This window comes from Carlito syrichta, unplaced genomic scaffold, assembly GCF_000164805.1.
Source record: "Carlito syrichta isolate Samal-C Ts95f unplaced genomic scaffold, Tarsius_syrichta-2.0.1 Scaffold305719, whole genome shotgun sequence".
NCBI lineage: Eukaryota > Metazoa > Chordata > Mammalia > Primates > Tarsiidae > Carlito > Carlito syrichta.
In genome coordinates, this window is record NW_007249815.1 from 645,839 (window position 1) to 661,766 (window position 15,928).

General features: G+C 34.4%; 1 protein-coding gene across 1 annotated transcript in view; it reads right to left on the bottom strand.

Annotated features, from left to right (window-relative positions):
• Window positions 1–15,928, bottom strand: part of TRHDE (thyrotropin releasing hormone degrading enzyme) — a 234,244-nt gene that overhangs the window by 199,444 nt on the left and 18,872 nt on the right. The gene's annotated exons all lie outside the window — the stretch shown is intronic.

Sequence of the window (15,928 nt, forward strand, 5' to 3'; positions counted from 1 at the left end):
CCTTCATTGCAGGATGAAGGAAAGAAAAAAGAAGTTGCAAGAGATAACAAGGGCTAAATAGCCCCTAGATAGTTGGGACCTGAGGAGTATCATTACAGAGATTAAAGACTCCAAGGCTTAAATTGCTCTAGTTAATTCTGAAGTCACTCCTGGAGCCTCCTAGTTTTGAGCCAGCAGATACACAGCATGTTATTTCTGAGTGAGTCGTAATTTCAAACTGAGAAACACCAATCCTGGATTTAAGGAAATAGAAATGGAGAATAAATATGTTAAGGAAAGAATAGTTAACTGGGCCTACGTGTGTGTTAATTCAAATCTGACTTTAAAGAAACATTTTGTTCATTCTTATTTGCTCAATAATTTAGTGTGATTTTTTTCAATTTTAAACATTTTTTATTTTAAAATTGTGGGGTATAGTTAAGGGTTAGGTATACAAATATGCATCGTTCAGGCACCCTTGTCAATAAGGGGTGTCCCCCCATCCCCACACAGATATTGAATACTGTTAATTCCACCACCCTTGCCCTCCCTTCCCCCCCCATACGTTCCCACCACTGTCAATCCTTTTCTTATAGTATTATGATAGATGTTCAAGGTCCACTTATGAGTGAGAACATGTGATACTCAGATCTTTGTTTCTGTGAGAGATCACTCAGTATTATAGACTCTAGTTCCATCCAGGTTGCTGCGAAATTCATGATTTTGTTCCTTTTTATAGCTGCGTAGTATTCCATCATGAATATGTACCACAATTTGTTAATCCAGTCCTCTTTTGATGGACAACATGGTTGGTTCCAGGTTCTAGCTATTGTGAACAATGCTGCGATAAACATACGTGTGCAGGTATCTTTTTCATACAGTGATTTGAGTTCTTCAGGGTATATTCTCAAAAGGGGGATTGTGGGGTCATATGGGAGGTTGATATTTAAAGCTTTTAGGAATTGCCACACTGCTTTCCACAGAGGTTGCACTAGTTTACACTCCCACAAACAGTGTAGAAGTGTTCCCTTTTCACCACATTCTCTCCAGCATCTGTTATTTTTTGAGTTATTGAAAATGGTCATTCTGACTGGAGTTAGGTGGTATTTCAGTGTGGTTTTGATTTGCATCTCCTTGATGATTCGTGAGGTTGAACATTTCTTCATGTGTCTGTTGGCTGCTTGTATGTCTTCTTTTGTAAAGAGTCTGTTCGTATCGTTTGCCCACTTTATAATGGGGTTGTTTGTTTTTTTCTTTTCAGCATGTTTGAGTTCCTTGTAGATCCAAGATGTTAGGCCTTTGTCAGACATGGAGTTGACAGATACTTTTTCCCAATCTGTGGGCTGTCTCCCTGCTCTCTTGATGGTTTCTTTGACTTTGCAGAAGTTTGTCAGTTTAATAAGGTCCCACTTGTCTATCTTATCTCTTATGGCTGGTGCGTTTTGGGTTTTGTTCAGGAATTGAATGCCAGTTCCAATTTCCATAAGGGTGTGTTTTGCATTTTCTAAGGTTCTTATGGGTTTGAGGTTTTACATTTAGGTCTCTGATCCATTTAGAGTTAATTTTTGTGTATGGGGATAGATAGGGTTCTTGTTTGAGTCTTCTGCATGTGGTCAGTCAGTTTTCCCAGCACCATTTACTGAATAGATTCTCCTCTCCCCAGTGGTAGGTGGTGGAGGCTTTGTTGAAGATGAGTTGGTTGAGAAATTGAGGTTTCGCTTCTGGAATCTCAATTCTATTCCATTGGTCTATGTGCCTGTTCCTGTACCAATACCAAGCTGTTTTGATTATTGTAGCGTTATAGTAAAGTTTGAAGTCTGGTAATGTGATACCTCCTGCTTTGTTTTTTGTTTGTTTTTTGTTTTTTGGGTTTTTTTGCTGAGGATTGTTCTAGCTATTCTTGGCCGTTTGTGTTTCCATATGAATTCCTGTATTGTTTTTTCTAGGTCTGAGAAGAATGTTGCTGGTAATTTGATGGGTATTGCATTAAATCTGTAGATTGTCTTAGGTAAGATGGACATCTTCACAGTGTTGATTCTTCCAATCCATGAGCATGGGATATTTTTCCAATTGTTTGTGTCATCTTTGATTTCTTTGAACAGTGTTTTGTAGTTTTCATTGTAAAGGTCTTTCACATCCTGGTTAGGAAAATGCCAAGGTATTCCTTTTTTTTTTTTTTTTGTGGCTATTGTGAATGGGATTGTGCTTTTTATTTGGGTTTCTTCTTGTTTATTATTGGTGTAAAAAAGTGTGATTGTCTTTTGCACATTTATTTTGCTAAAGACTTTGCACATTTATTTTGCTGAGACTTTGCTAAAGTCTTTCATCAGTGCAAGGAGGCTTTTGACAGATTCTCTTGCGTTTTCAAGGTACACAATCATGTCATCTGCAAAGAGAGATAACTTGATTTCCTCTTTTCCTATTTGGATTCCTCTGATTGCCTTCTCTTCTCTGATTGCTCTAGCCAGGACTTCCAATACTATGTTGAACAGGAGGGGTGACAGTGGGCATCCTTGTCTTGTTCCCGTTTTCAGGGGAAATGGTTCCAATTTTTGTCCATTTAGGAGTATGCTGGCTGTGGGTTTCTCGTAGATGGCTTTTACTATTTTGAGGTATGTTCCCCGTATGCCTAGATGTTTGAAGGTTTTTGTCAGGAAGGGGTGCTGGATTTTATCAAAAGCTGTTTCTGCATTAATGATACAATCATCAAAACAAACTACATGATTGTATCATTAATGCAGAAAAAGCTTTTGTTTTGACATCTGTTGATGTATTTAATTACATTCATTGTTTTACCAATGTTGAACCAGCCTTGCATCCCAGGGATGAAGCCTACTTGGTCATGATGGATGATTTTTGAGATGTGTTATTGAATCTGGTTCGCTAGGATCTTGTTGAGAATTTTAGCATCTATGTTCATCAAAGATATTGGCCTGTAGTTCTCTTTCCTTGTTGGATTTTTACCTGGCTTGGGTATCAATGTGATGTTGGATTCATAAAATGATTTGGGGAGAGTTCCATCTTTCTCAATCGCCTGGAATACCTTCAGTAGGATTGGTATCAGCTCCTCTTTAAATGTCTTGTAGAATTCTGCTGGAAAGCCATCTGGTCAAGGGTTTTTTTTTTGTAGGTAGTTTTCTTATTACATAGTCAATTTCCTTGAGTGCTATTGGTCTATTTAGGGTTTCAATTTCTTCTTGTTTCAACCTAGGCAGGTTGTGTGATGACAGAAAGTCCTCCATTTCCTTAAAGTTTTCATGTTTGTTTCCATACAAGTGTACATAGTTTGTATTTTTTTTGTATATTTTCAGGATCAGATATGACTTCATCTTTTGTGTTTCTGATTGTGTTTATTTAGGCTTTTTCTCTCTTTTTCTTGGTCAGTCTAGCTAGGAGATCATCGATCTTGTTTTTCCTTTCAAAGATCCAGCTTTTTGTTTCATTGATTTTTTGTATTATCTTTTTGTCTTCTATGTCCTAGATTTGGGCTTTTATTTTGTTGATCTGGATTCTTCTGCTGAAGTTAGGATTTTGGTGGTCTTGCTTTTCCAGCTTCCTTAGGTGACTTGTTAGGTTGTTAATTTGTGATCCTTTCATTTTCTTCATGTGTGTTTGTAGAGATATGAGTTCCCCTCTTACTACAGCTTTCATGGCATCCCAGAGATTTTGGTAAGATGTTTCTTCATTTTTGTTTGTTTCCGGGTATCTTTTAATCTCTGTTTTGATTTCATCATTGACCTAGGAGTTGTTTAGCATCATGCTGTTTAGCGCCCATGTCTTTGTGGGTTTTGGGGGAACCTTGTTGGTGTTGATGTTTATTTTTATTCCACTGTGGTCTGAGAAGGTGCATGGCAAAATTTTGATATTTTTTAATTTGCTTATGCTTGATTCATGGCCAAGTATGTAGTCGATCTTAGAGTATGTTCCATGCAGTGATGAGTAGAATGTATATTCTGTGGTTGTTGAATGAAGTGTTCTGTAAGTATCAATTAAGTCCATTTGGTCAAGAGTCACATTGAGGTTTCGGATGTTATTGTTGATTTTTGTCTTGATGATCTGTCTAGGGTTGTGAGTGGGGTATTGAAGTCCCCAGCTATGATAGTGTTGGAGTCAATATCTTTTTTTAGTTTACCTAGAAGCTGCTTTATGAAAGTTGGCACTCCTACATTGCATGCATATATTTTTAGGATATGTATTTCTTAGTTGATGGATTGAAACTTTTATCATTATGTAGTGGCCTTCTGTTTCTTTTTCGATTTTTGATAGCTTAAAGTGTATTTTGTCTGAGATTAAGATCACGACTCTTCCTTTCTTTTGTGTTCCGTTCGCCTGAAAATTTGTTTCCTATCCTCTTACTTTGAGTCTGTGAGTGTCCTTTCTAGTGAGATGAGTCTCTTGGAGGCAATAAATTGTTGCCTGGTGATATTTTATCCATTTTGCCTTCTATGTCTTTTCAGTGGCACATTTATTGTATTCACATTCAGGCTAATTATTGAAATGTGAGAGTTAATCCCTATCATAAGGTTCTTACAGAGTTGTTGTTGTTCCTGTTTGTTTGTTGTCTTTCTTTTGGTTTTGGAGTTGGTTCATGTGTGTTTTTAACCTTTTGCCTGTACTCTTGTGAAGAATGTTGTTGTTCTTTTTTCCTTTTCTTCTGTTTTCAGAACTTTCGTAAGTGTTTCTTGTAGAGGTGGTCTGTAGCAGGCTTAATTAATAATGTAATTAGCCATTCAAGAATATAGTGTTAGCCGGGCTCGGTGGCTCAGCCTGTAATCCCGTGCCTTTGGGAGGGTGAGGTGAGGGGATTGCCTGAGCCTGTGGGTTCAAGACCCGCCTGGGCAGCGAGACCTCATCTCTACAATAAATCAAAAAATCAGCCGGGCATCGTAGCGCATGCCTGTAATTCCGGCTACTCAGAAGGCTGAGGCGGAAGGATTGCCAGAGCCCAGCAGGCGTGGCTGCGGTGGCCGGTAGCGGCCACTGCACTTCAGTCTAGGCAACTGAGTGAGACTCCAACTCAAAAAAAAAAAAGAAAAAAAAGAATATAGTGTTAAGGTTATTTTCTAGTACATTATTTTTTATAGTCTATGGGTTATATATCTAATTTCTTGAGTCATTTGTGTTCTAAGTGTTTAACAGCAATGGTCTTTGTTCCATCAAAGAGGACTATATGACAATGATGGAATCAAACCACACTCTGAGTCCCACGGGACTGCTTCATACCTGGACAGCACACAGATAAAAAGTTCAAATCCAAACTGAATTAAGTGACAAATATAACAAAAACTAATACTGTATTTTTTCAAATTAATTTCTTAATTCCAGACAAATTAAACAGAGTAGAATTGAACCTTATGATTTAAAAATTTAAGCTTAAGATGATCAGTATTAACTTTGTTCATTTTAAGTACACTAAAAAACAACAATATCTCAAACACATGCACTAGACATAGAGAATAAGGGAAAATCATGCATTAATTCCAAATTGAATATTTTAGTGTAACTTTTATGTAGATACTCAATCTTATTATTCATTCAATTTTAATGATATAGGTTAAAATTATCTGATAATAAAATTAGTGGGAGAAATTATGAAATGTATAATTATACTTCAACTTGACCAATGAACACTTTAATTTATAAGAAGTACCAATTGAAGATGTGATTGATTTCACTCTGAAGATAAAATAATATTCAGTTTTTTAAATAGTGGTTGCCTGCATTATTATAAGTCACTCAAATACCTGATCTAAAACAACAATGTAAAATGAATTTAAAATAATATTTCATTTAAATCCTAATTTTTAATATTTAGCAACAATACATATTTGTCAATATTAAAATTTATAAAATCTTTCTTGATTTGCTAGATAAATAATTTTTTAAATAGTAGAAGGTAAATAGCTATGCAATTTTAAAAATAAAATCTAAACAGATTTCAAAGAGAAAACTTTCTTGTTAAAAGAAATATAAATTATATATGATATACTGCTTCATGTTTCTGGAGGAAAATAAAAAACAAACCTTTGCCTAGTCAGGAGAATTTCAATAAGCAGTTTTAAAATTTGGTAGTGTTAAGTCATCAGCAAAAGAATCATCCTCTATCTTGTTGGGGACAATGAAATTATGTAATTGGGTAAAAATGCTTATGTACACATAAGTAGGTTAAGAAAGAGAGAGAGGAATAAAAGAAAACAACTGTCAAAGAACACTCTCAAAGCACTGAAGAACAAATACCTTAAATTGAGGAGGAAAAAAAAATCATAGCCAGAGGTAAACCCAATTTAACAAAACTACAAAGAATTTCCAGCAGAGAAAGTGCTAATTTTTTATAAGGACCTGTGTGAATATAAAATAAGAAATGATCTTAGTTTGTTAGCCCTGACTGAGGTTCTTATCATCATCAAAATCAAGAACAACAACAGCCAGACATATTAAGTATTGGTTAAATGTCTAGTGTTTACTTTAAATTATGAAAGTTTAAAAATGAAGTTAAAAAATCCTAATTTAACATCAGATAAGCAATAAAACAAAAATAGTTGACCATCGAGAATAAAATAAAACTTACTTCTTACAGATTGAAAGTGTGAAAGAGATTTTGAGAAAAACAGTATTGTAAAATAGAATAATTTTTTTGGAAAGTTAAAAGGAGGAGGTAAAATTTGATCTGACCCCTGAAGGAAATTTAAAGTTTGGTAACTGTGTGTGTGTGTGCATGCACACAATGAAATGATATATTTGTGGTGAATATTCAACAGGTAGTTATCATTTTCCATCATATTTTAAGGTCACAATTATAAATGATCCAACACTTTGAAAATGTGGCACAAAAAAAAAATCAAGTATTTTAAAATCTGTTTAAAAGAAGTTTAATGTTAACAGTAACCATCAATTCTACCAACTTAATATGCACACCAGTTAGAGTTGTTGAATGTGTGCCTATATTTAAGTAGTTACAATAATATAAAATATATCATTTTGTATTAAACTGTTTTCAAAAATATACTACATTTGAATTTTTGGAGAACAGTGTAAAGTCATTTCAAAAAAGGAAAGAAAATGTGAGTAGATACAAAGTTGCTAAATAAACACCATGGAAAAGAAGAAAGTTGTCATTATTTTATTGATTCATTTCTTCATTTAACAAATACGTAGTAAATTCTTACTCAATGCCAGATATTGTTCTACACTTGTGGGATGAATATATGAGTAAAACTTATTTCCTAACCTTAAAGAATTCAAGAGTAGGAAAAAAAGTACAAATAAGCAGCAAACTATTATATTATGATAGATGCTATAAGACACAGAGGATAAAATGATTAATTAGTTCAGGAGAAGCTTCACAGAGGAGGCGACATTAAAGTGGGTTGTTGAAGAATGAGGGTTTACTCAGATAAATGGGAGAAACTACTTTTAAAAAGGGCAAATTCAGGTAGAAGAAATATGAAAAAAATCTACTTTGCTTGAATCCTCAATTATCAGACTGAAGTGTTTGGTCTTAATAAATAGGCAGTAACAGGCATAATGACATAATAAAAGTTGTGATTCGGAAAAATTAGCTTATCTACAGTATATAGGATGACTTGATAAGTGTAGAGACAGGAGACACAAAGTGGGATGTGGTGATAATGTACAGAACAAGATGTTGCTGAAGGACTGTTGGATCTTAGATATATTTTGAATGAGAAAAATCAACCAACATTGATGCTTTGATGCATTTGTCATCTTAACGGATGATGGAGAAAAAATACTCGGATACAAGTACGTGAATTTTAAAATTAATAAAAATTTTAGAAGGTGGGAAGAATTACTGTCAGAAATGGGGAAAAAGAAAAAGTTTGGTTTGGAGGACAAGCTAAAAAAATATTAGTTTCAGACATTTTGCAAAAAAGTGACAGTGAGCATCTAAAAAGATATTCCATAGACAACTTAAAGCAAAAGCATGGGTCTAAGATAAGGGGCAAGTACTAAAAATATTTTGGCAATAAATGGTAGTCTGCAGAGAAATATAAATGCATTGTCAGAAAGAATCCACTTTTTAAAAAGTTATTTCTCATAATAGTAGCATTTGACATATTGGTATTTAGCAGTATCTATGAAGAGAATTATTAAAAATTCATAGCAGAATATTAGATATACCTGAGAAATTATATTCCCTGATGTCTTGAAATGGGTTCTGCCTGAATGTGTCAAAGTCTGAGGAGTTAAAAGAGAGTATATTTGGTCTAGTCACAATTACTGGTAGTGGGTGGAAAAACAGGAAGTAAGAGTAAGGATATTGGTAAGTTCCTATGGGAGTGCTGAATAATTTTAGTGAAGAGCAATACCACGCAGATACTTTGACTTTATCATCATAAAGCAAAAGAAAAAAAATAGAGAATAATCCAAATCAAGATGAAAGAAAGTAAGATACATCAAACCAGAGACAAGTAAGATGAGAGCCAGAGACTGGGCCAATTTAAGTGGTAGTGCGGTATTCAGAGGCACGGAGAAAGCAGAAAAAAATTCTCAAGGCAGATGTGGGTTACATCAAAGTAACCACATTTACTTAATTTTCTAGAAGAATAGATCCGAACATAAATGACTCTTCTGGTATGTCTAGGAGAAAAGGCAGGCACATAGCAACAAAGTTGATGGAAGAGCCCTAGACAAAAAGAAAAGTATCTACCATTTATTAGCTGTATGACCTTGAGCAAGTTACTCAAACTTTTTAGACCTTGGTATCTCATTTGTAAACATATGAAGATTAAATAATATAATTAGTTCTACAAGTATTTATTAAGCACCTTCTATAACCCAGATAGTATGCCTGGTTCTGGGCATAGGGAGATACAAATACATAAATTCTATATTCAAATGCTTTATAGAAGTAGAAGAAACACAAAGATGAAAGCAAATATTAAAACACAACCTGTCATATGTGAAAATGGAAGTAGGTTCAAGATGCCATGTGACTACAATGAAAAAGTGGTGACTTGTTCGCTTGAGGAAGGGTAGAGTTGGAACTGAATATTCAAGGCTGATTTGAATTTTCTAGAAAAAAATGGCGGAAAGGGGCATTTTAGACAGAAAGCAATATATGGGGAAAGTAATGGAAATTGCATGGGTTATTTAGGGACTACAGAGTTTAGTGTGGCAATGGCAAAAAGTATGGCATGGTAAATTACTAATGATGATTAGGACAGATATAGACAAGAAAAAAAATCATCAAATATGCTCCATTCTTAGTCAAAAAGTTGGAGTTAGAAAGTGACATCATTAGACCTACATTTAGAGAGGTAACTCTGAATAAATAGTGGGAACATGGACTAGAGTGATGGACAGCTGAAAACAGAGAAATAGGACAATATTGCATAATTGAGCATAAGTAGCACACAATAAGGCTTTGTCTTTATGACACAAAACATTGCACCAATTATCTCTCTAAAACTTAGTTCAATTTTATGATAACCAACGGTGACCAGCATATAAATTAAAAATAGATATTAGCATAAATATAGACACAGATATAGACATGCCTGTAGATACACATTTAGTCAAATCAATACATATTTTTTCTATTTTTTAGTATTTTCTTTTGTTTATGTAAAGCAATGTCTTATTTCCATTTTTAATGCTCACAAATTCTGGGTATAATCTGTTGGATACAGATAAAGAAAAGTACTTTTCTTTTTTAAAAAAATTTATGTTAAAATTGTGAGGTCCATGTGAAGATTTGTTACATAAGCAAATTGTGTACAAATGAAGTCTGGACTTCTACTGAGCCCTCTCTCCCCATGGTAGTGAATATAGTACCCAGTGGGTTGTTGTGTTCCCCTTTATCTTCCCTCCCTCCCTCTATTAGCGATGCCCAGTGTTTGTTATTCCCAGCTTTATGTTTGCATGCCCTATGTTTAGGGCCTACTAATGAGTGAAGACATGTGGTATTTAAGTTTTTTGTTTCTGTGATAGTTCACTTAGAATGATGATCTCCAGTTGCATCCGTGTTGCTGCAAAGGACATGATTCTGTTCTTTTTTGTGGCTGCATAAGATTCACTTGTGTGTATGTGCCACATTTTCTTTATCTAGTCCACTTTTGAGGGATGTCTGGATTGGTTTTATGCCTTTGCTATTGTAAATAGTGCTGCAATAAAAATGTGTGCAGTTGTCTTTTTTGTAGAACAATTTATGTTTCTCTGGTAATATTCCCAGAAGTGTGATTGCTGAATTGCATACACAACACATGGAAGAACACCTCATGCTCATGAACTGGAAAACTCTACATCATGATGATTTCTATTCTACCCAAGGCAATCTACAAATTCAATACAATCCCTATCAAATTACCAGTATCGTTTTTCATAGACCTAGAAAAGACAATACAGAAATTTTTATGGAAGCAATGAAGAGTCTGAATAGCTAAAGTAATTCTCAGCAAAAAGAACAAAGTTGGAGGCATCACACTTCCAGACTTCAAACATTACAAGGCAACAGTAACCAAGATAGCATCGAACTGGTACAAAAATAGACACACATAGACCAATGGAACAGGACAGAGAATCCAGAAATAAAACCACAAACCTTCAGCCAACCCATCTTCAACAAAGCCAACAAAAACAAACAGAGAAAGGAAACCATACTTAGCAAATGGTGATAGGAAAACTGGCTAACCACATGCAGAAGAATGAAATTTGACCCCTATTTATCACCACATACAAAAATTAACTCAAAATAGAAAAAAGTAACTCAAAAATTAACTCAAAAAGGACTTAAATGTGAAACGTCAAAGTATAAGAATCTTAGAAGAAAACTTAGAGAATACCCTCCTGGACATCAGAATAGGCAATGAATTCGTGGCCAAGTCCACAAAAGAAAATTCAGTAAAATCTGAAATTGACAGGTGGAAACTTATCATGCTAAAATGTTTTTGCACAGCAAAATAAATCATCAAGAGAGTAAAGAGAACCCACAGAATGCTAAAAAAAAAAAATTTGTAAGCCATGCATCCAACAATGGCCTAACTAACATCAAAGACAGGTACTTTTATAATCTTTGTAGTTAAGCCAATAAGAACATTTGAATAAAATTATTGAACAATGCTGTCTAATTCCACATTTATTTACTGACTACTTCATATATATAGGAGGCCTTGCATTCGGGTCCTGGAAAACATAGTTGAGACAAAATCCCTGCCTCCAAGCAACTTCCATTATGAAATGAAAGACTGATAAATAAATGTACAGTCTATTAATGCCATGTGATCAGTGTGGCATTAGTATACATAAAGTACAATGAAGATGAAAATAGATGGAAAGTTATGTGTAAAAGTGCTTTTAGTGCCCATGACCACGTTGCTTCAATGTCAATTGATCTGTCAAACAAAGTAAGTATATTGGGGGAAAGTACCCACCAGGTATTTCATATATATAAAGTTCCCTCAGTATTTGATCTGAGTTTTGAATCAATAACATCACATATAAATTTGGATTATATATATTTTGCATATTGTTTCAATGAAAGAATACCTCTTGGGTGTGGTTATTCAACTCAGATATGTAAGCGTACACAGGATTTTTTGGGACATAAAGACACTTGTGAAACTGATGGAATTTACTGATGTTCTTTCTTCCAAGGAAAACTTACAAAATAAAATATAAAATTTGATAAAAATATAAAGGCCTGCGCTAGATAGAAAAAAATTTTTTAAATGTTTATCTATATATTTTCTTTAAAAAATTGTTTTTTAATTTTTTAAAATTTTAAAGATGTGGGGTACAATTCAGGGTTAGATACACCAATGTTCATTATGCAAGTACCCTTGCTGATGAGGTGTGATTTTAAGATTCCCACTACCACCAATCTCGTCTCCCCTCCTCCTCAGCAGTTTCCCATTACTGCCAATCCTTTTCTTATAATCAATTTCTTATAATAATTGTTCAAGAGAATAATTGTGAGAACATGTGATATTTAGTTCTTTGGTTCTGTGATTATAGACTCTAAGTCCATCCAGGCTGCTGTAAAGTTCATAATTTTGACCTTCTTTATGACTGTGTAATATTTCATTGTGTATATGTACCACATTTTTTTAATCCAGTCCTATTTCAATGGGCAGCACAGTTGGGTCGATGTTTTTGCTATTGTGAATAATGCTGTAATGAACATACGTGTGCCGGTGTCTTTTTCATACAGCAATTTGAATTCCTCCAGGTATAATCCCAGTAGGGGGAATGTGGGGTAATATGGGAGGTCAATTTTTAGATCTTTTAGGAATTGTCACACTGTTTTCCACAGAGGTTGTACCCGTTTACACTCCCATCAACAGTGTAGAAGTGTTCCCTTTTTGCTGCATCCACTCCAGCATCTTTTTTTTTTTTCTGAGCTATTGATGATGACCATCCTGACTGGAGTTAGGTGGTATCTCAGTGTATTTTTAATTTGCATTTATTTGATGACTAGTGAAGCTGAGCATTTTTTCATGTATCTGTTGGCTGCTCATATGTCTTCTTTTGAGAAGTGTCTATTCATATCTTTTGCCTACTTTGTAATGGGGCTGTTTGGTTTTTTTCTTTGCAGCACATTTGAGTTCCTTGAAGATACTAGATATAAGGCCTTTGTCAGACATACAGTTGGCAAATATTTTTCCCAGTCTGTGGGCTGTCTCCCTGCTTTTTTGATGGTTTCTTTGGCTTTGCAGAAGTGTGTCAGTTTGATGAGGTCCCATTTGTCTATCTTATATCTTATGACATGGGCACTTGGCATTTTTATCAGGAATTGGTTGCCAGTTCCAATTTCCATAAGGGTGTCTCCTGTATTTTCTAAGGCTGTTATAGTTTGAGGTTTTATGTTTAGGTCTTTGATTCATTTAGAGTTTATTTTTGTGTATGGTGATAGGTAGGAGTCTTATTTTAATCTTCTGTATGTGGTCAGTCAGTTTTCCCAGCACCGTTTACTGAATAGGTTCTCCTCTCCCCAGTGGTTGGTGGCAGAGGCTTTGTCAAAGATTAGTTGGTTGAGAAATTGAGTTTTTGTTTCTGGAATCTCTATCCTGTTCCATTGGTTTCTATGTCTATTCTTGTACCAATACCAGGCTGTTTTGATTATTGTAGCTTTATAATAAAGTTTAAAGTCTGGGAATGTGATACGTCCTGCTTTTGTTTTGTTTTGCTTTGTTTGGCTGAGGATTGTTTTGGCTATTCGTGGTGTTATGTTTCCATATTAATTCCTGTATTGTCATTTCCAGGTCTGAGAAAAATGGTGCTGGTCCTACCAGGTCTTTCTCTGTGAAGTGGTATCCCTGTAACTTTGCAATTATCATCATTTGTAAACATATAACACAATGTCATACTTGTGAAAATTTGAAATTATTTAGTCTTCATGTTTTTTATAACATTAAATTTAATTTGTAAATTTTATTTTGTCACCTTACTTTAAGTTCCAAAATGTCTAAAAGCATTTTAAGCTTTACTAATTAAATGCTAGCTAGATTTGCTAGTGAAAAATTGTATTATCATTTAACTGACTAGTTAATATTTTATACACCATTAAATCACAATGACAGATAAAATAAAAGTAAAAGCTAGCGAATATAAATGTTGATTTCATATAGCAATACACTTTTTTAAATTATCATTTCAAAATTTCATATTTAAAATAAACCTGCCCAAGATGTTAACAGTCATTTTCCTGTGAAGTTTGTTAAAGCAGCTCATTTATGTTAAAGTCAAACTTGTGTATACACTTATTTAAAGTAGGCATTGAAGACTAACTTTCATGTGTCTATTGCCTATTCGTATATCTTTGTACTGCCAGGGGAAGGAGGAGAGGCACTTAACATCACCAAGAGTACCTGTCCCTAAACCAGGGAAGTGAGGACCAGTTGGGGACCCAAACTTCACCTACACATAAACTACTTATGTAATGAATCCTGACTTGTACCCCACATCTTTACAATTTCTTTTAAAAGAAGGATAACTTTAAAAATAATCACCATCAATCATCAATGCCTACAATGAAACAAGCACCTAATAAAAAGTTTACATAACCTTTAAAAAGTGGTAAATGAACACAAGACCCCAGGGAGATCTCTATTGATATAACATTATTCTGTGATTTTATAGAAACATTACAAGTAACAAATAATGTGCTCCATATGTTCCTATTTCTTTCTACTATCAACCACATTTTATCCAATGCCAAGCCACAAATTCTCTAAGATGCCTTGATCAATGCATAAAGTCAAAAGGCAATTACATTTCTATAAGAATATTTTAGATGTGCCTCTCATAATCCCAGATAAACCATGCACATGTTTTTAGGAGCTGCTATTACCTCAAACATGATGAACACAGACAAAGTGGGTTAAATTGTGAGTCTCTTCAGTGACGACATCCTTCAGCTGCCTTATGTTTTGTTTGTAACATCCAAGCTGAATATGTCATGTCTCATATTATCCAAGATATGATGCAGCTAAGGGAAAATACTAAGATGGAACACTATGTGTGCTTCATTACGTACAACCAAATTCCTATCCTTCTGCACACTTACTCAAGAACCTTAAAGATATCGCAATATGGATATGGCAGAAATTATGATCAATCAGTCACTAATGTTTTCATTAATTATGATAATTCTAGGTCTTGTGGAAAAATGTGAACATTTTTCAAATAATGTCAATCACAGTAATAATTATGAACAGGTTGTCTAATTACATAGCTCATTCTGATTCTAACAGCCCAAAAAATCACTGCGAATAATCTCCATATGCCATTACTTTCATATAACCCTCTTAAAATATGCATGTCATTTAGCTTTGCTTTATTTGCTTTATTTGGGGGGATTGAGTGGGCAATCTTCGCTTTGTAGTCAATGTTGAGTGTATACACATTTACAATTGTTATGGTCTTTTTTTTGAAGGTTTTTTTTTTTTAATTTTGAAGGTGTGGGGTGCAATTCAGGGTTAGGTATATAAATGGCGGTTGTACAGGTAAAGTTTGCGTGCCCTTATTGATGCTATGTGTCCCCTTCCCTCCCCTGGCAGCATCCCACTACCACCAATCCCTATCTTACAGTATTATGATAAATGTTCAGGATACACTTATGAGTGAGTACATGTAGTACTCAGATCTTTGTTTCTGTGATAAATCATTGAGTATTACAGACTCTAATTCCATCCAACTTACTGCAAAGTTTATAATTTTGTTTTTATTTATGGCTCCATAATATTCCATTGTGTAAATGTACCACATTTTCTTTATTCAGTCCACTTTCGATGGGCAGCACAGTTGGTTCCATGTTTTTGCTATTGTGAATACTGCTGTAATAAACATGAGTGTGCAGTTTATTGATTTAAGTTTTATGTTCTCTTGATTAACTGAACTCTTTTTATTAAATAATAACTTTGTCTCTTTTGACTGTTTGTGATATGAAGACTGTTTTATTAAACATAAGTAAAGCACCCACGCTCTCTTTTGATTCCTATTGGCATGGAATATCTTGTCACTCTCAGCCTGTGTGTGTCCTTGAAGCTTAGGTGAGTCTCTGTTATATATTTAGTCACTCTGTCTTTTGATTGAGCAATGTAATTCACGTACACTCAAGGTTATTATGAATAAGTAAGAACTCATTGCTTCCATTGTTTTCCATTTTGTTATTGCTTTTGTTTTCCTTCCTTTTTTTTCTTTTTCTGTTTTCTTTTTTCTCTTTTTAGCTCCTTTCTTTCTATCTGTCTACCTTTGGGATAATATTCTATAGCATTAAGCCTTGATTCCTTTCTCATTATTGTTTGTAAATCTAATGTAGTATTATGTTTTGTTGTTATCAGAAAGCTTACATAAAGCAACCTATAGTTAAACTTATTTTGTTTTTTGTTTTTTGTTTTTTTGAGTTGGAGTCTCACTCTGTCACCCAGGTTGGAGTGCAGTGGCCGCTCCCAGCCACCGCAGCCTCCACCTGCTGGGCTCCAGCGATCCT